The following is a 23,059-nucleotide window of genomic DNA, read 5'->3' on the forward strand; positions in this document are numbered from 1 at the left end:
ATGTTCTTTCTTTCTATCCTTTCACTGACCATCCTCTGAGTTTTACTCCTTTTTTCATCTATCACATTTGAACACCAGAAAGGTAAAAAATAAAATTTGGGTTTTTTTACTTTTTTTTAAATATCTTGCTCTAAAAAATTGATGAAGGATTTAAGATATTAATTGAAAAGAACCATAGGACAATTGGTATTAGTTATGATCAACCAGCTTTTAATTATTTGTGTCAACCTTGCCTTCCTGAATATTTAAGAAAGCAGAAAGAGTCATTCAAGTTTTGAGCTTGCCCTGAAAGACGAGGTTTTGTTCTAAATGAATATGATTAATAAGGGAATACCATCTAGGGCACAGAAAAGTACTTGTGGAATATTAACATGAATACTTGTTTGTTTGTTTGTTTGGCAAAAGCAGTCACTGATTGCTGAAGTGTTTCAGTGATTCAATTTGCACTAGAAATAATTTTTACTTGCATTTTACCCATATGTTAACAAGTAGATTTGAAAAAAATACTGGTTTAAGACCTCAACATTTGTATAATATTTATTTAATTTAAGTTGAACTTTAAATTTTAAAATTCCCAGGCAAATGCAAAATGTAGAATGTACATATATAGTATTTTCTCACTTTTATAGTGTTCCTTAATGGGTCAATATACCAATGTTAACTATTAATCTTATTTTTGCACATTCCACTTTCTCAGCTGCCTTTTTTTTTTTTTCTCTTTCCTAACCTGTGTCACAGGTATGAAATCATCCAAAACGTATTTCTGAACTGAGGCCAAAGATAGCTCTTGAGTGGATTCTCTGTACCTTTCTCCCATCTCTGGACATGTCCATTTTCCATTAAGGGGATAATAACTATGTTCGGTTGTTGCTACTGCTGCTCCTCTAGTTTGTATTTTTCTTTTCTGTTCATTTACTGTTCATAGTTTTTACAGAAAACAAACTCAAAATAAATCTGAAGAAGGCTTATTATGAGGTTTTAATGTTGGCAGAGATGGAGTCAACCATAGCATGTTAGGTATTTGGAGTAAAAATCCTTATGTATGAGCTTAATCATCACTAGACTTCAGATGGTCATTTGTCTTCAGTTTACTCTTTCCAAAAGAAAGGTGTAAAAATCATATCTTTATTATCTATGAATTTTAGCAGTCTATTATATACCATCAAATTAAACTGCCCTTCCCTAAAGAATATAAACATCGACAAATATTGTAAAATTAATTTTAATCGGTCAATTGTGAAAATATCCTAATTTTTCTACTTTTGAAGCCATTTTCAGTACTATTGTAGTGCTTACAAAATAAATTTTCTGTTAGTTTAAACCAATTCTATTTGAAAAATTGAAAAAGTAAACTCTATTCTGCTGAGAAATTCATTTGTTTGACAAATCCACGATATTTTAGCTATAAATTTCTCTCCTCAGTGATTTGAGATTATGTTGGAGACATTTCTGCTTACCATTCTAGGATCAGTGTGTGACTATATAAACTTTATAATCAGCGTAATATTTAAATTTTTAAAAATACCGTATTAATATGACCAAATAATGGAAAAATAGTTTCCAGTGTTAAGTGATGCTGGAGAATCCATAAAATTGCATGGTTAAAAGCTATTAATTCTTTTTGGATGGATAATTTTGGATTTTACTGAGCTAATTTTAAATCAAAACCCAAGTATGAGACCATCTCAGTGGAATTCTATCTGAACACAACTTACCTTATGACTACTTTTACATGAGGAAACATGTTTCACACATTGTTAAATTCTTTAAATTATGAAACAAAGGTACCTGTGAAGAGTATATAATTATGGCAATGATCTGGAAGTCATATAAGAGTAACTAACTTATGTGATGATTTCATAGTTCCTAATCTGAGGGTATCTCAGAGAATATTATTTAAAAATCCTATATCTCAAGGTGCCTGGGTGGCTCAGTCAGTTGAGTATCTGCCTTTGACTCAAATCATGATCTCAGGGTCCTGGAATCGAGCCCCACATCTGGCTCTCTGCTTAGTGGGGAGTTTGCTTCTCTCTCTCACTCTCCCTTTGTGTTCTCCCTCTCTCTCTCTTTCTCTCTCAAATAAATAAATAAAATTTAAAAAATATTATAGCCCAACTAGGTATTGATAAAATACAACTTACACTATGAAAATTAGTGTCAAAATTTGAGGTTATTTCTCTTGGAAATTAGTTAGAGAACTTTTTATGTTTAGATGATGGAGCTGCAGAAGTTCTAGGAATTCAAAATGGCAATTTTACAAGTAGCTTTAGAAACCAGCATAGCATATCTGGAAATAAGAATATTATATTTAAGCCCACATATCTAAATGAAAAATGACAAGACAGATTTTTGTGGAGTCAGCCTGCTTTAGTCAGATTTCATAATCTATAATTTTTTTAGTTAAGTGAAACTAAGTCATGCTGGTTTTTAAAAATATGGTTAGTTTGAAAAATTCTTTGAAAGGAGGCATCCAGATAATATATTTATTTATTTATTTATTTATTTATTTTTTCAGTGTTCTAGGATTCATTGTTTATGCACCACATTACCTTTGTTTATTTATTACTACCTATTATAATCTCTTTCATTGACATGGTTTTTCTTTATTTTTTTTTTCTTTTTAAAGATTTTATTGATTTATTTGACAGAGGGAGATAGAGTGAGAGAGGGAACACAAGCAGGGGGAGTCGGAAAGGGAGAAGAAGGCTCCCTGCTGAGCAAGGAGGAACCTAATGTGGGGCTTGATCCCAGGACCCTGGGATAATGCTCTGAGCCAAAAGCAGATGCTTAACAACTAAGCCACCCAGGCGCCCCGACATGGATTTCTTTATTGGCAGGTTATGTCTGTATGGCTTTGGCCCATACACAAATATCACAAATTTCTTTCTTTAAGAAGAAAAATGAGAAATTAAAAGAAAGATTGTTTTGCTCTCTTGCTGAGTCCAATTTAATGGGTATCAGTAAAAATAACCACACAACTATATTAATTATAAAATCATATATAATCTGAGATAAGACAATAGCTTAGTTGGGTTCCAAAGATTAGAAACTACAGAATCCTTGGAAAATGTCCTGATTTTGTTTGGTGATAAATTAATGAAATCTCCCAAAATATTAGGGTATTACTTAGCTCACTGAATACAAGTCTATGATGAAGATAAAATAAAACATCTCTATTGAATTCCAATTATGTGAACTAAATAAGTCAGCTCTTCTAAGTTAAAAGTTTTTAATGGATAAAGATTTACCATTTGTTTACATTTATTCACAATCTACCATGTGCCAGGTCATGGCAGTCCCTTGTATGCAAAAGTGAGTAAGACTAAGTCTTTTCTCTCAGTCTTTGGAGATACAGGATTCTTTTTCTTTCCCCAAACACTTATCCCTTAATTATGATAATAACAATAACAGTAAGAACAATAGCAACTATAGCAGAAGCAACAATATTTTCAGTCCATCTCTCATTTCCGTGACAAAGCTATGTTTTTTGTAATGTGTGTGTGTGCAGGTGTGTACACACAGGTGTGTATGTGTATAAAATTCAAGAAGCTGGACTTGAATTTTAATTTTCAAGGTCTGGTTCCTAGTAATAGATCTGGTAAGGAAACAAAACAAAACAAAACAAAACAGCAAATTCTGGGAAACCTTGAGCAAATTACTTGAGCTCCATGATTCTGCTTTTTGCTTAATGAGGATTCCTTTAATAATAGTTCCCAAAGATCCTGTCCTTTAGATGTGCTTGCCCACTATGCTCTGTTGATGTCTTAAGGTCAATCTCTAACATCTTTATTGCAAGAATTCAAAGAAAGAGAAGGCCTTTGTGGACTAAGTTGGAAAAGTACCCCAAGAACAGCAGATAGGTTTCATCACTTTGCTTCAGTATAAATTAAAACAGATTATGTTTTCTTCACACCCCCCAAAGAAAATGTTATTACTTAGCAATTCCAGTCACATCTTTCTTTCAAGATAGTCCTTGAAAGTCCCAGAAAAATTGTAAATGAAATTCATAAAGAGGGAAAAACACAGTTATTAGGCGGGTATACATCAGCATGTGGGCAGGATTTAGCAGAGTCTCTTTTTCCTATTGAAGAACTGATCAGACGACTTGACAGCTGGAGTTTACATGATTGTTGTACAATAAAACAGGACTACAGTTACCTTTGCTGTGTTACAAATGCCAAGTGCAATTTTGAGTACTTCTTCTCTTGCATAAAAATATGTTCTCTTCATAAAAAGAAAGAATAGATACAACTTAGAAGTGGGTATGTGTCTACAGAATCCAACATGTATAAAAAATTAAAGAGAAATTAAACCTATGACATATAATTAAAAAGGAAAGGAAAAACCTATTGAAGTTTAATGGCTGGGTTGTAAGAGAAGCCACACACAACATAGTTGGCCCTCTGAGGTCTGAGGTAAATGGATTGTAGGATGTGTCATTGGAGCTCAGCTGTGAACACTGTGATTTTTTGAGAAAAAAGGATTGAATGCACATCTCTTTGTTGAAACTCTCTCAGAAATCCTAACGAATCTGACCATTTTAGATGCCAAAGATGGCATTAAGAAGTGCAAAATACCAAATAGCTGTAATACCCAAAATATATAATATAATTAAATCACAACCCTTGCTTAATTTTTATTTTACTCTTTTGTATTAAATTCTTCTTCTTCTTCTTCTTTTTTTTTTTTTTTGGATGAATGAAGAGTCAAGTAAATTTCCTCCATTTGTATGGTGCTATAATGATATGATATGGAATTTTAGGAATTGTGATTCCTAAATCAAACTAAAATACTTTAAGTTTAAACAAAAATTGAGCTTAAAATTGAGTTTTTATTTTTCCTGGGCTCTCAATTGTTCCAATGTATACTAGAACCTCTTTACAATTAAGGCATATTGAATTTATGAATATAGTAATAAATAACTCAATCTTTTCAGCACTTTTAGTGACATAAGTACTTTCACATTTATCCATTTATTAATACAATATTATTTTGTAGCACCTACTACAAACCAAACACTGTTTTAGATCTTAAGGGTACTATAGTAAATAAAACTTAAACATATTGATTATATTTTATAGGACGAGATAGAAAGTTTTTTAAAAGACAGGTGAGAAGATAGTGAATTAATTATATCCATGGGGAAAATAATTCAAGGGAGGACATGAAATGTTAAGAGTTGGAGTTGAAATTTTAGATTAGAGGACTAGTTAATGGAGAGATGGCTTTTGAGTAAATATCTGAAGACATTGGAACTAGCCACTTGGGTATTTATTGGCAGGGTATTCAAGACAGTGGAATAGCATGTGTTAAGGGCTTGAGGTAGAAGTGTACCTGGAGTGTTTGAGGAAAAGAATACCTGTGTGGTTGGGGATGAACAGAGTAAAGTGGAGGAAAATAAGGGAGACGTTCATAAATGTAGCATAAACCAGACTCTAAGGGCTTGTGATGAATGGTAAAGACTTCAGGTTTTACTTTGGAAAAGACAGGAAGTCTACCTCATTTGTCTTACATTGGAAACTTCTTCTATGAGGGAATAGATATGTAGGTTTTGTAAACAGATAGTCCTTGTCCTAACCTCCAACTCTGAAGTTGCAGTATAAAAATAGCCAGAGATAATTCAAAAAAATGAAAGAATGTGGCTATGTTACAATAAAATTTTAACTACAAAAAAGCAAGATGATGGATGGAACTAGAGCATATCATGCTTAGCGAAATAAGTCAAGCAGAGAAAAACAACTATCATATGATCTCCCTGATATGAGGAAGTGGTGATGCAACATGGGGGCTTAAGTGGGTAGGAGAAGAATAAATGAAACAAGATGGGATTGGGAGGGAGACAAACCATAAGTGACTCTCAATCTCACAAAACAAACTGAGGGTTGCTGGGGGGAGGGGGTTTGGGAGAAGGGGGTGGGATTATGGACATTGGGGAGGGTATGTGCTTTGGTGAGTGCTGTGAAGTGTGTAAACCCGGTGAAACACAGACCTGTACCCCTGGGGATAAAAATATATGTTTATAAAATATAAAAAATTAAAAAAAAAGTCACCAGGAAAAAAAAATTTTAAATCTCTCTTCAAATCAATTTTTCAGGTTGTGTGTGTTTTTTTAAATCTTATAAATCATATTAAACTTATGTTTAACTCATAAAAAAAAAAGCAAGATGACAGAATAAGAAGTTATAGGTCCTCAGTTAATGACAACAGATGAACAAGAATACCTCTGTGAGAACTCTAGGGACCAATTGAGAAACTACAACAGTCAGGGCTTATAAAACCAAGAGGAGAGTCTAGTAAAAAAGGTAAGAAAATTTGCAGCATTTGTTACATGTCTGTGCCCCTGCCCTTGCAGCCTAATGCATAGAAACTCAGAGGAAAGCCTGGATAGGGAGCACCCTCCTTAGGACAGGAATAAAGGAATAGACTATGTATCCAGCATTCTTGCTCTTAAGGGCTGCTTAAGAAACTGGTTTCCATCTTACCTGATTCAGGGCATTGACGGAACCAGCATCGCAGTTTGGAAGCCGCTGAAAACAAAGGTAAGTATGATGCTTACTAAAATTGCTGTTCCTCACACAGAGACCATGGGGAGCAAGAAGTGAGTGAAAGTTTCAGAGGTCTAGAATCTCCAGCGAGGGTGATTGGTGAAGGTCTTCCCCTACACACTTGGTACAAAAACAATGTTTTGTTTTGTTTTTGTTTTTGTTTTTAATTCCTAAATTTCAACAGAAGATTACAAGACAGAGAAATAAATAGGTTAGTATGGTGTAATCAAAGAAACAAAATAAAACTCTAGAAACTGATTCTAAAGAAACATACCTGCCAAAGAATTTAAAATGAAGATATTCATAAAGATATTCAATATCTGAAAGAGAACAGCAATGGACAACTAAAAAATAAAATAAAGGAATAAAATGAAAATATCAACAAAAGATAGCAACTATATAAAAGAACCATAAAGAAATTCTTGAATGAAAAATAGAATAACTGCATTGAAAAATTTATTAGAAGGCTACAACATCAGACCTCAGAGTCAGAAGAAAGAAAGAATCAGTGAACCCGAAGATAGTTCATTTGAAATAATCAAGTCAGAAGAGGGAAAAAAAATTAGAAAAAGCAGAGACCTAAGAGACTTATCAAGAGGACCTATATGCAGAATGTGGGAACTTCAGAAGAGAAAAAGGGCAAAGAGCTTACATGAAGAAATAACTGCCCAAACTTCACAAATCTGAAGAAAGAGATGGATTCAGAAGCTCAAAGTACTCCAAGAAAAAAAGAAATCCAAAGAGGACCATACTGAAACACTATAATTAAACTGTCTAAAGTCAAAGAAAAAGCATCAAGAGAAAACAGTTTATCACATACAAGTGAACTCTTATAAGACTATCAGTGGATTTCTCAGTAGAAACCTTACAATAGGGCAATAGGAAACAGAATGATATAGTCAAAGTACTGAAAGAAAAAATATCTATCAATGTATCTGGCAAAACTGTCTTTAAAAAAATGAATGAAAAAAAAATGAAGGAAATTGAAGACTTTCTCAGATAAACAAAGACTGAGATAGTTTATTACCACTAGAACTGTTCTGTGATAAATACTAAAGGAGATCCTTTAATTTGAAATGAAATCATAGTAGACAGCAATGCAGAGATTCATAGAAATTTAAGGTTCTCTAGGAAAGTACAATTTAATTGCACAAGCCACATTTCAGCTGTGCAGTAGTCAGAAGTGACTAGTCTCTACCATTTGGAGAGCATAGCTCTAAAGGTTAGAAAATCTGATTTTCTTTCTTTTTCTTTCAGTTGTCTAGCACTGAAATCTGCATTTATTTATTTTCATTAAGTACATTGTACTGAGAATTATGACATCACAATAAATTCAAATTAATTCAGTGTCTCTCAGACAAATTAGAGGGGAAAAAAAACCAAAGCAGTAGAGAGGCTCAGCCTAGGAGCAGTAAGTAGTTCGCCAGCCCTTTTTTCAGTTATGTTTGTGATTTCATTTGGTAGATGAAATAACTGAGTCCTAAACATATAAGAAACATTCTACAAATAACCTAACAAGTGCAAATGCTATTGGGCCTAAAATTCAGGTCCGTATGTTTCCAAATTCTTTCAGCTACATTATGTTACCTTCATAAAGACCCCTTGGTTTTGTAGACCAGTTGTTCTCAAAGTGTGGTCTATGAAACACATTCAGTGGTCCAATGAGGTAAAAAAAAAATCCTTATAATAATACAATATCTTTCACTTGATCACATTTGCAAAGATGATACAAAAGCAATGCAGAGGAAGGGAGATATGAACTTGCTGGTACCTAAGCACAAATCAGGGCACCAGCCCATATTGTACTAGTTACTCATTGCATTTTTCTCCACCACATAGTCACAGGAACATTAAAAGCCAGTTTTACTTAAGAATGCCCTTGATGCAGTAGTTACAATGGTGAATTTTATAAAATCTCAACCCTTGAGTGCATGTCTTTGTAATTCTATGTAAACAAATGGAAAGTACTTATAAAGCACATAAGGTGTCTATGACAGAATGGTGGTTTTCTCCAGGAAATACACTTGAGTGACTGAGTTGTAAACTGAATTAGCCATTTTTTAAAATGGAATACCAATTTATTTGAAAGAATGACTTGCAAACTAAAGTTATGTTTGTTTATTTTTGGAGGTAGAATTTATTTTCAGTTTTATTGACACATAAAATTGTAAGATACTTATATGCTAAGTATATTATATGTGATTATTTGATATGCATGTATACATTGTGAAAGGATTCCCTCCATCCAGTAAATTAGTGCATTTGTCACCTCACATTTAATTTGGATAGCTGACTGACATTGGGAGAAAGAAGAAAGTGTGCCCATTATTTCAAGAAAGTGGCTGACAGTCTTTGTGGCCAGTGACAAAATAAGAACTTTCAAGTTAAAATTATAATTTTGGAAAATTTATATCTGCCTCTGTGAGCTTGACATCTTTCTGATATTTAAAGACTATCTTGATGAGATCAGTGGCAAAATTAACCAATGTAATTTTTATATATTAAATGGTGTATATCTTAACATTTGCAAAATCTGTGAAAATTAGCAAATCAATATTTTCCAAATTACTAATGCATGATGTTACAAAATCATGAGTGAATTAAAAGATTCCTTCAAAACACAAGACAAGCTATTGGATTTAATGTAAGAGAGAATAGAAACTGATTGAAAGGGTTTCAGATCTAGGTGTGCCTGGGTGGCTCAGTCTGTTAAGCATCTGCTTTCAGCTTGGGCCCTGGAATCAAGCCCCATGTCACGCTCTCCACTCAGAGGGGCACCTGTTTCTCCTTCTTCCTCTGCATGCCACGACCCCTACTTGTGCTCTTCCCCCCACCCACCCCATCAAATAAGTAAATAATCTAAACAAAGAGAAGGGTTTCAGATCTACCTATAATGAACACTTGAGAAACCACCACTTGTCAAGTTTTGATGCAATGTCTAAAAAGAATTTCTATAAGATTTTTAAGGAGATCATTAAAATACTTCTCCTTTCCTTTTTTTCCCCCCAAATATTTTATTTATTTATTTGAGAGATAAAGTGAGAGAGAGAGAATGAGAGGGGAGAATGTCAGAGGGATAAGCAGACTCCCCATGGAGCTGGGAGCCCGATGTGGGACTCGACCTCAGGACTCCGGGACAGTGACCAGAGCCGAAGGCAGTCGCCCAACCCACTGAGCCACCTAGGCAGCCCCAATACTTCTCCCTTCTTAAGCTACATATATGTGTGGAGCTGGATTTTTCATATGCTTTAAACAAAAAACAGAACAAAATAAACGCAAAAGCAGATATGAAAACTTGTATCTGCTATTGGGCAAAATATTAAGATATTTGCAAAACTATAAAACAGTATCATTCTTCTCATGAAGTTCTTTTTTCTTTGAAAAATATAGTTATTTTTTCAGAAAACATCATTAGTCATAACATGTAATATTTATCATTTTATTAAGTACAAGAATATAATTCTTGAAAAGTTTCTCCTCCAATTTCTAATACTGTAAATATTTCTTGGTATAACCTACATAAACTCAAACTTGTTGTGGTCCTCAAGAATCCTTAAGACTGGTAAAAGGGACCTGAGACCAAAAGTTTGAGAATAACTTCTATAGACAGTTATAGAGGGTAGGTGTGCCTATGTGTGTGTGTGTGTGAGTGTGTGTATATGCTGTATGGTAAATTCTCAATTAACAGGAGGAAGGAGAAGGAATAAAAATTTTCTATTAACTGGCCTGTGTTTTCTTTGATCAAATTTAAGAGGATAGTAAAGAAATCATTAAACAAATCAATGTTGAATGTCTTCTCAATATAGAGTCAACATAAACTTTTACTTATATGACTATATGTGATCGAATCTGATACAATGTAGGATAGTAAAAAAGATCTCCTATTTTCAGGGGTTCTTATAAGAATAAATAATAACATTGAAAAAAATGGGATATTAGATACAAAGTCTTGTTGCATATGAAAATGCGATTTTTAAAAAGATTTTATTTACTTATTTGACAGACAGAGAGCACAAGTAGGCAGAGAGGCAGGCAGAGAGAGGAGGAAGCAGGATCCCCACTGAGCAGAAAGCCCGATGCGGGGCTCAATCCCAGGACTCTGGCATCATGACCTGAGCCAAAGGCAGAGGCTTAACCCATTGAGCCACTGAGCCCCCCAGGCACTCCTGAAAATGCAAATTTAAGTCAATACTATATATTCTTAATATGGCATTTCACAAATATTGGCTATCAGATTTATTATCTTATTTTTTGACCATCAGATTTAATTACTTAACTTGGCATATACATATTTCTCAAGCACCTGTCAGTACTGTATTAAACTCCATTATATACAAGATGATTAAGACATATTCATTGTTAGTATTTATCAGAAATTCAAACATGATTTAAAAAATAAGAGTTCTATATTTTTCCCTTAGACCATTTTATTTTCTGTCTGTGGGTAAATAATTTTCTGTATCATAAGTTGATAATTCATCATAGATAAGTCTATTTGAACATATTCTGAAAATTCCTAATCACCTAAAATTGTGTATTTAGTGTCATAAAACAAATAGTACACATTAGCCTCTCTGAAGTAATGGATTCTTTTGAAAGTTCTCTTTTGGACAGAAATAAATAGCTCTTAAAAAGGAAACAAATAAATGAAATAAACAGTACTAAAATCACCAACATTAGCAATACCTGTCTTTCTACCTGACCAATCTTTGGCCCTGGACAGGAATGCTTTTTCCTGTAGATTCATCCACAGTGGTTCATACACTAGGTTTTTGCTGTAGATTCATCCATGGTAGTGCTGTTTCCCTAATTGACTGGGGCTACTCCATCCTTCTCCCATTCTCCTGCCTAGGAAAGGATTTGCTTTGAATTATAGAACAGAAGTCTTGTATTTAGACCAAAGGGACATATATTCTTTGGCAGACTCTTGTTATGTGTCTTTTCCCCTACAAAGTCTAAAAGTCAGGTTTTGGGTATGCTTCATTCTGTTTTTAGAAGGACACAGGGTAGTATTTTTTTTCTTTCATTTCATTTCTTAACATACACAAAATCAAGTCTCTGGTAGATATAAATGTTAGAAAGTGGGACTTAGAGACTTACAGAATTCTTACTAAGCAATGACACAGAATCAATAGAGAAGTGCTGATTATAACACAGAAAAGAAAAGCCATAGGGTTGCCTGATGAGTGTTTTAGTCTTAAACACAGTTTCTTTTCTTTCTGTGCCTAGAGCTCATTAACAGATAGCTCTAATTTTGGAAAGAGAGCTTAAATATCTTAAGTTTCAGGGCTTTCCATAACTTTTAAAGACTTAGTTGAGTATTTGAGCTATCATCTATCCATTCAATTGATTGACCCAAAAAACAATAAAATGAGTCTGAAAATCACAACTTTATTCACTGTAAGAAATTTTTCAGTGTCATCGGGCATCCAGAATATGATTCTCATTAGTTGTTTTTAATTTTATTAACACCTTCCAAAGTATTGAAACCTGATCCACATTAATTAATTAATCAATTTTAATTATAGTGCTTGATTGCAATTTAATCCTTTGCAGGTGGGAAAGAATTCTTACTAAGCAATGACACAGAATCAATAGAGAAGTGCTGATTATAACACAGAAAAGAAAAGCCATAGGGTTGCCTGATGAGTGTTTTAGTCTTAAACACAGTTTCTTTTCTTTCTGTGCCTAGAGCTCATTAGACAGATGAATTTTCCCCCTGATTACAACACCCACAAAAGGGCAAAGCAGAGAGAAAATCCACCTTCACTTGGTTTCAAATCAATCTGAAACCCTTTAGGCCTCAGTAGGTGCCCAAGGCACATTCTGCACCCATGTTATTTTTAGTCTATCGCTATTCTTCTGTTACTGGCAGCAAGATTGAAAACTGTCACGACTCTGAGCAAACCTGGTTATTTCAGAATACAGGCTTTCACAGCATTTCCCTCTAATGGCCCAGATTAGAAAAGAAAGGTTGTTTATACGTTTAAAAGGCCAAGGTCTCCTGAACCATCAAAGCAGTGGCTGGTGGTTTTAGAGTAATACAACTTCCTGCTGTGTGTAATGGGTGAGTGCAGATAGACTGTGCTTGAGCTGGGCTGCCACTGGGCACAGATGCTAATTGGCAGTCTGTGAGGGACACTCAAGCAGTGGATGAGCCTTAGCACTTATTTCATTTAGAGTGAAATGTACTGTAAGTAACAAAGGACACATACACCTTCAATGCCTTCTATCTGGAGTTTTTTTTTTTTTTTCCAGTGGATGGACTCAGAGATCAAATGCCATTATGTCACTTCCCATTTCTGTACTGACAACCATTTATAATGTTTTAAATAATAATAACAAAATAGTTCTTTGTAATTTGAATTTTGCTCTTTGAAAAGGCTTATTGGAGAGAAAATATGTTGAATTTATTTTATTAATAAAATTTTGCTTCAAGAAACTGTAAACAGGAGAATGCATGTAGTTATCAACAACTCCTCTCACTACCTGATGGCCTTTCTGACATCACAGGCAGCTTGGTGCTTCCTATACAGTCCCTCAACCTCCACACCCTCTGTTTGTCCCCTATGCTCTGTCCACTAGTGAGTAAAGTTCATTACCTGTCTGTATGGTTATTCTATAATCCATGCTCTGCTGATATCCTCACAATGATCATGCGTTAATAATAATCTCATGCTTGCTGGGTAAAATTCAATTACTTTTCTCAGTGCATCAGATGTGCAGATCGTCCTGTGACATTCATGAGAGACTGTTGCCTGAAGAAAGGAGGTAAAACACAGAACAAAATAGGTACTGTCATTAATGCAAATCTTAAACAAGTCATAGAATTAGGTATGCTTTCTGTATGAAGCAAAAGTAGAACTGGAAAAGCTAAGATTAGAAATTAGAGCTGGACTATAAATACAGCCCCACTTATGATATAATTCACCAATAATGATACTGTAATAGTAAAATTATTTGTGGTCATTTGTTTCACATGTAGTACTAATTGATCTTTTTCTATGAAGTAAGACTCTGGCTAAGTCACTCTTTCTGGGCCTCAGTGTATTCATTATTTAATTTTATTCTTTTTAAAGATTTTATTTATTTATTTGACAGAGAGAAAGTGCTCACAAGCAGGGGAAACAGCAGAGGGAGAGGGAGAAGCAGTATCTCCACTGAGCAGGGAGCCCACTGCAGGACTCAAACCCAGGACCCTGGGATCATGACTGGAGCCAGAGGCAGTCACTTAACCTACTAAGCCACCCAGGCACCCACCTCAGTGTTTTTATATGTGGGAGAGAGAATGGATTCTAAAGTGCCTTCCAATTAAAACTATAATGATGTTTCTGTGATTTGTGCAGTGTCAAAAATATTCTCCTGGACACCTGGGTGGCTCTGTCGGTTAAGCATCTACCTTTGGCTCAGGTCAAGATCCCAGAGTCCTGGGATTAAGCCTTGCATCAGGCTCCCTGCTCCTTGTGGAGCCTGCTTCGCCCTCTGCCTCTCTCTGTCTCTCATGAATAAATAAATAAAATCTTAAAAAAAATATTCTCCTAATATTGGAGTCTTATTATAAAAGTCAAGACTTAATAATAATACTTGGGACAATGAAACAAAATAATTTAAGAGTCAGTTTCTGTTCTCTCAACAGTTATATAAACCCAGTTAATTACTCCCCTAGTATCACAGACATTTGATCAATTTAAAAAGCTGTTGCTCCACTTATCTCTGCTTTCACATTTAAAAAAAAACTGAAGTGCTCACCTCAAATTAAAATTACCTTAAATTCATACATATTTTAAATTAGTCAAATATTTTTTTTTAAGAAAAGGAAGAAGTATGTCAAAAACTTTAGGGATTATTATTGTCATGATTAAATCTATAATGTTTATAAAATGTTAGCACAATTATTACAAGGGTAATACTTTTTTTTCATCATGTTCTGTCTGGGCTTTCTATTCTAAAATTTTAAAATCCAAACTATTCCATTCCTTCCCTGTGTTTCTTTGGGCATTGTAACTCACCAGAAGAGATGTGTGTGTTTAGAAATCATTGATTGTGCCCTACACATGCACAAAACTCATCCTGTCATTTTAAACATCTGCATATCATACTCTAGGTCACTTTGTGTCATGACAAAATCCCAGATCCTTATGATGCTTCCCCTGTACATATAAGATTCCCTGTCATCTCCCATGTACACAAATTGCTCCAGTGTTCCCCAACACTCCCTATCTCCCTATATAAACTTATCTCTCTTATTCACTTAATTTTTTAAAAAGTTCTCTGATTTACTATTCTCATTTCCCTGTGTTTGCACTGACACCAACCACTACAGTCTGACTTAGCCCCTACTCTTCCACTAAAAACGCTCTCAATAAGATCAAAAGAGTGTACAATTGTCTTCTCTAACTCCATCTCTTTTAGCATTTGACACTTTTGACTTTGCTCCCCATGCTCTCAAATGTGAATTTGGTGACACAATTCTCCATTTATTCAGCCTTTACCTTCCTGGACCCTCCTTCTTATTCTCCCCAATACATTTATATCTCAGGGCTGAAGAGAACAAAGACTGATTTCTCAGTTAGGTTGTATAATCATTGTGTTGTCTAATTCTCTTCAGGTAGCCAGCAGTCAGGACAGTCTCTCTGAAGCATGCAGGTCACAGTAGCAGAGGAGAAAGTGAGCCCAGCAAAGAACAAACTGGTTACTAAAGCTTCTGCCATTTCATTTCTACCACATTTCATTGGCCAAAGCTAGTCACATGATTGAGCCTTACTCCCATTGGGCAGGGAAATAAAATCCTCATTCTAAGAGTGAAGGGAAAACAGATAACTGGTGGGGAATTCCATCACATCCAAGCTTTCCTTTTGTCTACTGACTTATTGTTGTTGTTTCCTGCCCTATATCTCCTCTTTTCTTATGTGTATGATCCTTATGGTAGAGTTTATCCACAGTCAGGGTTTGGAATTGTCCTAGAAACTGATAAGTCAAAAGTCTACCTACCATTTTCATCTCTTTTCTGAATTTCTGTCACTAGGTCCAAGTGGGCATCCACCCAAGTTTTAGTGATTCAAGGGATAGATAACTCTTAAGGTTTTGTGGAAAGGTGAAAAATTAGGATGAGACTGAGATAGGGACAGGCAGGAGTCCAAAATAACACATGCAAAGGTTCATATGTTTTGTAGGTTTACTTCTTAGTTGAAGTTTAATTACAATATTTGTTTATATGTAAAATTAATAATACTACTAATAATAATTCCTACTTCATAAGATGGTTCTGAGAACTGAATTCATATATGTAAAATGCTAAGAATGATGGTTGGCTTATATAATCATTTTTTTACCCTCAGATTTTTAGCGTAAGAGGAAGTTTAGGTATTATTTATTCTAACCCCCTACTTATACAGATGAGATAAATAAGGTCAAGAAAAATGCAAAGATTGACACAAAGCTGATAGCTAGCTATTGGGTGGACCAGCTCTAGCATTAGGCTTTCCCAATGCTCCACTCATCCACATTACAGGGATATCATATTGTCATTTTTTATGTGAACTATAAAAATTCAAAGATAGGAATGCAAACCGATGTTATCCAGTCATAGTACAGATTTTCTTCTGATTGTCTCCATTGCTAGAATCTGACATGTTTCATTATAAGTGCTACTCCACATAAGAGTCATGTGCTGGAAAGTTCGTACTCTCTTGAGAGAAGCCAAGACCTTGTGGCAGGATTTGGTCTATTGGTTTAATTTGGAAAGTTGCACATAACTTTCTGGTATCCCACAAATTAAAGTAGAATTACTATAATTTAGTTCCTAAGAGTACTGTGTGAAATCAAATTATATTGTATTACTATTGCTATAGCTATTCTTAAAAATATTCTTTTTTTTAAACCAATATCAATATGTGGAAAAGTTCAGAACTAGTCAAATACAGCCAAAATTTCTGTTTGTTATAAACAGAGAAGAATGTCTTGAGTGTAATAAGTTGTTTGGGCAAATCTGTTTTTGTCTGCTGTGACCAACTGTCCATTATATCTGTGTCTATTATGGACAGCATGTAATTTAAGAGCAGTGGTTTGTGAAGAATGAGGCAAATGCCAAGGTTGGGAGGGAAACCCAAGTTACTCTGTTAACCAAATTCATCTTAAAATAATTTCAATTTTTCAGCAACCTACCAATCTCTGCATACTTGGCTTTGCAATGTTATAAAATCAAAATGCTTTATTCAACTAAAATATATACTTCATAGGGGAAAAAAGACTCCCCCTGTCCAGGAATACTTAATTTAAAAATTCTGTGTTGAGAAGATTTCAGAGATATCTATAGAGACCCAGGCCCAAGAATACAGATCTATTAAATTAATTAACTAAAGATTATAACACAGGAGAAAACCTGTGAGCTTATGAATCTGTCAGCAAATCGGCTAGCAAACTTGCCCAGTTTTAACCCTGGAGGAAAACACTATCTTCATCATATTAGTCAGGAAACAGCACCACAATATTGATACTATCTCTGTTCTCCCAGGCTGTTTTTCATACAAACATCCTTTAAAAGACAGTCTGGGAAAAAGTTGCCTCTGGCAGTATAGAAACACCATGGAGAATTATCATGTCTCTTTTTATTGTTGTGTAGTATTCCATGGAATGGATAAACCACAATATATTTATCCATTCACCAGTAGAGCATTTGCATTATTTGGGGTTTGGCTAATAAAGCTCTTTTAAACATTCCTATATAATGTGTTGTGTGGATATTATGTTTCATTTATCTTACTGAGCATATAGTTGTGGGATTTCTGTGTCATATAATAAATACATATCTAATTTTTTGAGAAAGTTTCAAAATATTCTACAAAGTGGTTAATCATTTTGCACTTTCAGCAGCAAAGTACAAGAATTTCAATTGTTCTGTATCTAAGTCTGCACATTAATTTAAACCCCTCTCCATATGAGCTAGTATCTTACTGTAGTTTTAATTTGATATTTAAAAAAATTTTTTTAAAGATTTTTATTTATTTATTTGTCAGGGAAAGTGAGAGAGAGAGAGAGAGCAAGCAAGCACAAGTGCACAAGCAGGCAGAGGCAGAGAGAGAAGCAGGTTCCCTGCCAAGCAAGGAACCCAATGCGGGATTCGATAGGACCCTGGGTTCATAACCTGATGATGGTTAAGCAGTGGCTTAACTGACTGAGCCACCCAGGCGTCCCTTAATTTGATATTTTTAAGGAATAAAACTGTTGGATCTTTTTTTAAAATTTAATTGAAATTTATTTTTCTCAGTGATCCATAATTTATTGTTATGTTGGATCTTTTTATGTTTAAAAAGGATTTGCCTTTTTTTTTTTTTTACCATCTTTGGTTAAATTTTCATTCAAATCTTTCTTTTTAATACTCTAATTAATTGTCTTCTTAACATTGAGTTGTAATTGTTGACATAGACTCTCTTTAACCAAACCTCAGATAGATTCTTCAGGCCCTCTTTTCACTTTTTGTTTTGTTTTGTTTTGTTTTGTTTTTGTTTTTCCTTTTAAAAAAAATTTTGTATCTGTTTTAACCATTCGATCTGTTTGAAGAAGAGCTTTCCATGTTTAAAAATTTGGGGAAAAAAGAATCCCTGGGCAACTGGTGCCTAGAATACCAACACCCTGTAGGTCTTGTGTTCATCTAATTGGCCCATCCACCTGGCAGGGGCTCCCACATGCCTCTGGAGAACACAACAGAAAGTGCTGGGAAAGGAAGGAGGGACATGGTTCAGCAGCTGCACCTCCCTGGACTCTTCTCTGTGTATACAAGAGAGGAATAGCACTCCCAGTAGGGCAGCCTCTAGGTGAAGCTCCTTTTTCTCCATGGCCTGCAGTGCCTGGTCCCAAGCCTGTATACTCAGGAGCCCTCCATCTCTATCTATTACCCATGATGCTGGATGTGCTATAGCAGCCTGTTCAGCATGTCCAGCATATGGTCCTTCTCTAGCACAATGTTCTAAGAGTCTGTATTATGCTTCTGCCACTCTTCCACTTTGTCATTTAAGGAACCAATCTTGAAAATTCCCTCCACACTGGGAACCCCATCAGCCATAGTGAGCTCCCTTATGGAATCTCCCAGCAGGAGGCTGTGGTTTTGCCCGGAAGCTGCTGGACTTAGCCAGAGTTCTCACAAACAGAGTTGTTCTTGTTAGTTATCTGTGCACATGAGCTGGCTCTTGAGTCTCTGTAGGAAGCTGTCTTTCTCAAAGTCTGTGTAATTAGACACAGTGTGGATAATGGGGTAGAACACTTTCATCTGTTGGATAATCTCCTCTGGGAGATTGGGATATCACCAAGGTCTGTGGAAAAGATGAAAAGGAAAAAGTTATGTTGGTAGAGATTATTGAGGAATGTCTTGTCTTGAATCCCTCCCTAAGCATTGCATTGGACACTCTAATCACTTGGGCTATCTGAAACTTCTCAATCATCTGCTGGCATGGACAATCATGTGCTTTGGTCCACCAGTCCCTTAGATGAAGTAACTTCTCTATGATGGTGCAGTGTGGGTCAATCTCAGCTGGATAATAGTGGTGAAGGAGCTGCTTAAGCTCATTCCAGTATTGCTCACCGCTGATGATCTTGCTGCTCTCTAGAATGTTGTAAGAAGTCCATCACTTCTTACAAGTCCATTCACTGCATGCAAACCTGCTCAAGTTCATGTCAAAATCAGAAATGACCTGTAAATGGTCTCCTCCACCCCTGCAGTGGGTGCCAACAATCTCTTACCCCTGTCCAGACTGCCAATATCAGGACCCTGGTCTTCATCAGGATGTCACCTGTCCCAAGACCTGAGAAGCACTGATACCAGCTCTGCACTGGGCCCAGGGAGAGCTCAGGGCAGCTCAGCAGCTCTATGAGGCTGGGATACAAGGGTGGGAGGTGGATGAAGGGAACTCCAGCCTGGTTTAGGGTGCCTTCTGGCCAGGGTGGCATGGAAGGGACAGGTTGGGGCGAGGGGGAGGCTTGGAGAGCCTTGCGGATCTGGGCCTACCTCTGACATTTCATTCTGCCTCACCTCTCTGCCATGGCACTCCTGGCTCTCTTTTTGATTAGGCCTCATCCTTGGACCTTGTCTTCAGCCTTCACCGTCTAGTTGTGGCAAGAATGTTGCTAAATTTGTTAATAGAGAATCCTCTGTCTTTGATATCTGATCACCCTTGATATCTAATCAAATTCCTCATCCTCCATTTTTGATGTCTAAGCCCTTGGATTGCCTTCATCTTGTACAGATGGTCTTAAAGATACAGTCAGTTTAGCAAGAATAAACCTACCCTAGATATCCCTTCATAAGTGATTTTCTACCCACTAACTCCTCCACCTGCTTGATGTCTGTAAGTCCCCAGCTGTCTCTGCTGTATTTACATTTGGGCCAAATCTCTCCCAGTTGTGATAGTCCTAACACCATTTGATATAGTTATGAACGAGTCTTCCTTACTGTTTTAACAAGTAGCAGAATAATATTTTAACAGTGTTTTTTTATGTGTTCTAGATACTGTCCATAATCTATTGTGTATTTTGAAAATATTTTATCCAAGTCTATGCCTGGCATTCTCATTTTTTATAATTGTCTTCTGGAGTACAAAAGTTTTTAGTTCTATTGAAGTTACATTTTATTAATATTTCTTATATACTTCAAGCTCTTTGTTTCTTGTTAGAAATCTTTGCCTAACCCCAAGGTCACAAAGGTATTCTCTTTTTTATATATAGCTTCAGCTCTTACATATAGGTTTATGATAATTCTGCATTTAATTTTCACTTATGTTGTCAGGTAATGTTCAAGATTTTTTGTTTCCTTTTTTTAAATGGATATTTAGTTTCAGAATTTTTTTTTTAAATATCTCTTTTATTTATTTGACAGACAGAGATCACAAGTAGGTAGAAAGGCAGGCAGAGAGAAAGGGGGGGGGGGAAGCAGGCTCTCTGCTGAGCCGAGAGTCTGATGCGGGACTCGATCCCAGGACCCTGAGATCATGACCTGAGCCGAAGGCAGAGGCTTTAACTCACTTAGCTATCCAGACACCCTAGTTTCAGCATTATTTATTGAAAATTTTTTCTTTCATGTTTGAAGTGCTTTAATGCCTATGTCAAAAATCAGGTAATTATATCAGTGTGGGTCTATTTTTGGACTTTATATTATTACTCCATTAATCTGTTTATCTTTACATTAGTACCATACCATCTTGGTAATTGTAGCATTCTAATAAATGTTTTTTTTTTTAAAGTTTTTGTTTAAATTCCAGTTAGTTAACACACAGTGTTATACTAGTTTCAGGTGTACTATATAGTGTTTCAACAACTGCATACATCAGTCAGTGCTCATCATGACAAGTGCCCTCCTTAGTCCCCATCACCTATTTCACACATCCCCTTCCCATCTACATTCTGGTAACCATCAGTTCATTCTTTACAGTTAAGAGTCTGTTTCTTGGTCTGCCTCTCTCTCTCTCTCTCTGTTCCCCTTGCTCCTTTGGTTTGTGTCTTAAATTTGAGCAAAATCATATAGTATTTGTCTTTCTCTGACTGACTTATTTCTAGTAAGATTTGATAGCAGGTACCGGAAGTTTTCCAAATTCTCTGTCTCTCTCTGTCTTCTGCTTATTCTAAGTTCATTGAATTTCCACAAAAATATTAAATCAGCTTGTCATATTTCCTAATTGTGATTGTGTTGAAACCATGGAGTTTCAATTTTGGAGAGATTTGACATCTTAGTAAAATTGAGTGCTCTGTTCTGTTAATGTGCTATATCCCTCTATTTAATTAGAACTTCTTTAATTCCTGTCAGGAATGTTTTAAGTTGTCTAGATATATGTCTTATATAAATTTTGTTTAATCTATATTTAAGCATTTACTTTCTGATTCATCGTAAATAGTATTATTTAACTTCAATTTTTTTCCGATATATGATAATAAATGGATTTTTTGTTACCTGTGACTTTGCTAAACTCATCCTAATAGTTGGTTTGTAGATTTCTTATGCTTTTCTAGACAATAATATTGTCTGCATATAAAGAAGTTTTATATTTTTGTATATTTTTTTTTGTGGGTGTATGTGTGTTCATTGCCTTATTATACTGTCCTCCAGCACAAATACGAGTGGAGTAGATGGGAATGGACACTCTCACCTTGTCAGTCTTTAGGGTCCAAAGCAAAAGGAACAGTATTTCACTGTTAAGTAAGATGTTAAATGAAGATTTTCTGTTTGTGTCCTTTATCAGTTTATCACATTTTAACATGGATTTTTATGATGAATATGTAAATTTTCTCAAATGCTTTGGTGTAGGTAATAAGATAATCACGTTATTTTTAAAAATTATATTATTATAATTATTGCAGTGTTTTATTTTTGAATATTAAGCCAATTTTGCATTCCTGGTATAATTTCACACTTTAGTTATGCTATATTATCTATTTTATATATTGCTACATTTAATTTGTTAATACTTTTTGAAGCATTTTTATATTTATGTCTATCATTTTCTTATTATGCCTTTTTTTTTGGTTCTCCTACCAGAGTAATGCTGTCCTCATTAAACAAACTGGGAGATGTTGGCTCCAGTTCTATTTTCTTAAAGAATGTCTATAGGTCTATATACCTTTTTCTTAAATATTTCACTTCAGTTGTGAAGCAACCAGAGCTTGGAATTTTCTTTGGGAATATTTTTAACTATGAGTTAAATTTTTTAATAGTTGCAAGGCTTTATCACTACAGAAGTTTTTTTCTGCTTGTCTTTTCTATCAATTACTGAGGGAGGATTATTGAAATCTCAATTATTTGTTTGTTTTCTATGAATCCTATTAGATTTTAATTTTTTTCATCTCTGAAATTTCCATTTTAATCATTTTTAATCTTCCATTAAGAAATTTTTCTTCGTGATCTTTATATTTTCCTTTACATTCTTACGCATACTCATAATATTCTAATAGCTGCTTATTTATTTTATTATTTTATTGAAGTGTAATTAACATACAGTGTTATATTAGTTTCAGGTGTACAATATGATGATTCAGCAATTCTATGCATTTGTCAGTGATTATCAAGATGACAGTATTCTTAATCTTCTTTATCTATTTCACCCATCCTCATACTAACCCCCCTCTGGTACCTACTGGTTTGTTTTCTGTATTTAAGAGTCTGTTTTTTTGTTTGTCTGTTTTTTCCTTTTTTTAAATTTGTTTTGTTTTTTAAATTTCACATATGAATGAAACTGCATGGTATTTGTCTTTTTCTAACTGTCTTATTTCACTTAGCATTATACTCTGTAGGTCCATCCATGCATTTGCAAATAGCAAGGCAATTCTTTTTTATGGCTAAGTAATATTCCAGCATATGCATATCTATCTATATATATTTATATCTATATCCAGCACATTTTCTTTATTCATCTGTGGATAGACACATGGGTTGCTTTCATATATTATCTTGTAATTACACTGTTTCTTCTTTTTGTGTCTGTTACTATTGATTACTTTTTCTCTTATTATGTGTATATTCCTGCTTCTTTGGT

The 23,059-nt window shown here is 34.9% G+C and overlaps 1 pseudogene; it reads right to left on the minus strand.

Annotated features, from left to right (window-relative positions):
• Positions 1 to 18,411: 18,411 nt before the first annotated feature.
• On the minus strand, positions 18,412 to 19,614 carry LOC131839693 (7-methylguanosine phosphate-specific 5'-nucleotidase-like; annotated as a pseudogene).
• Between the last annotated feature and the right edge of the window lie 3,445 nt (positions 19,615 to 23,059).

Source organism: Mustela lutreola, chromosome 8 (genome assembly GCF_030435805.1).
Source record: "Mustela lutreola isolate mMusLut2 chromosome 8, mMusLut2.pri, whole genome shotgun sequence".
In the NCBI taxonomy this organism is placed as follows: domain Eukaryota; kingdom Metazoa; phylum Chordata; class Mammalia; order Carnivora; family Mustelidae; genus Mustela; species Mustela lutreola.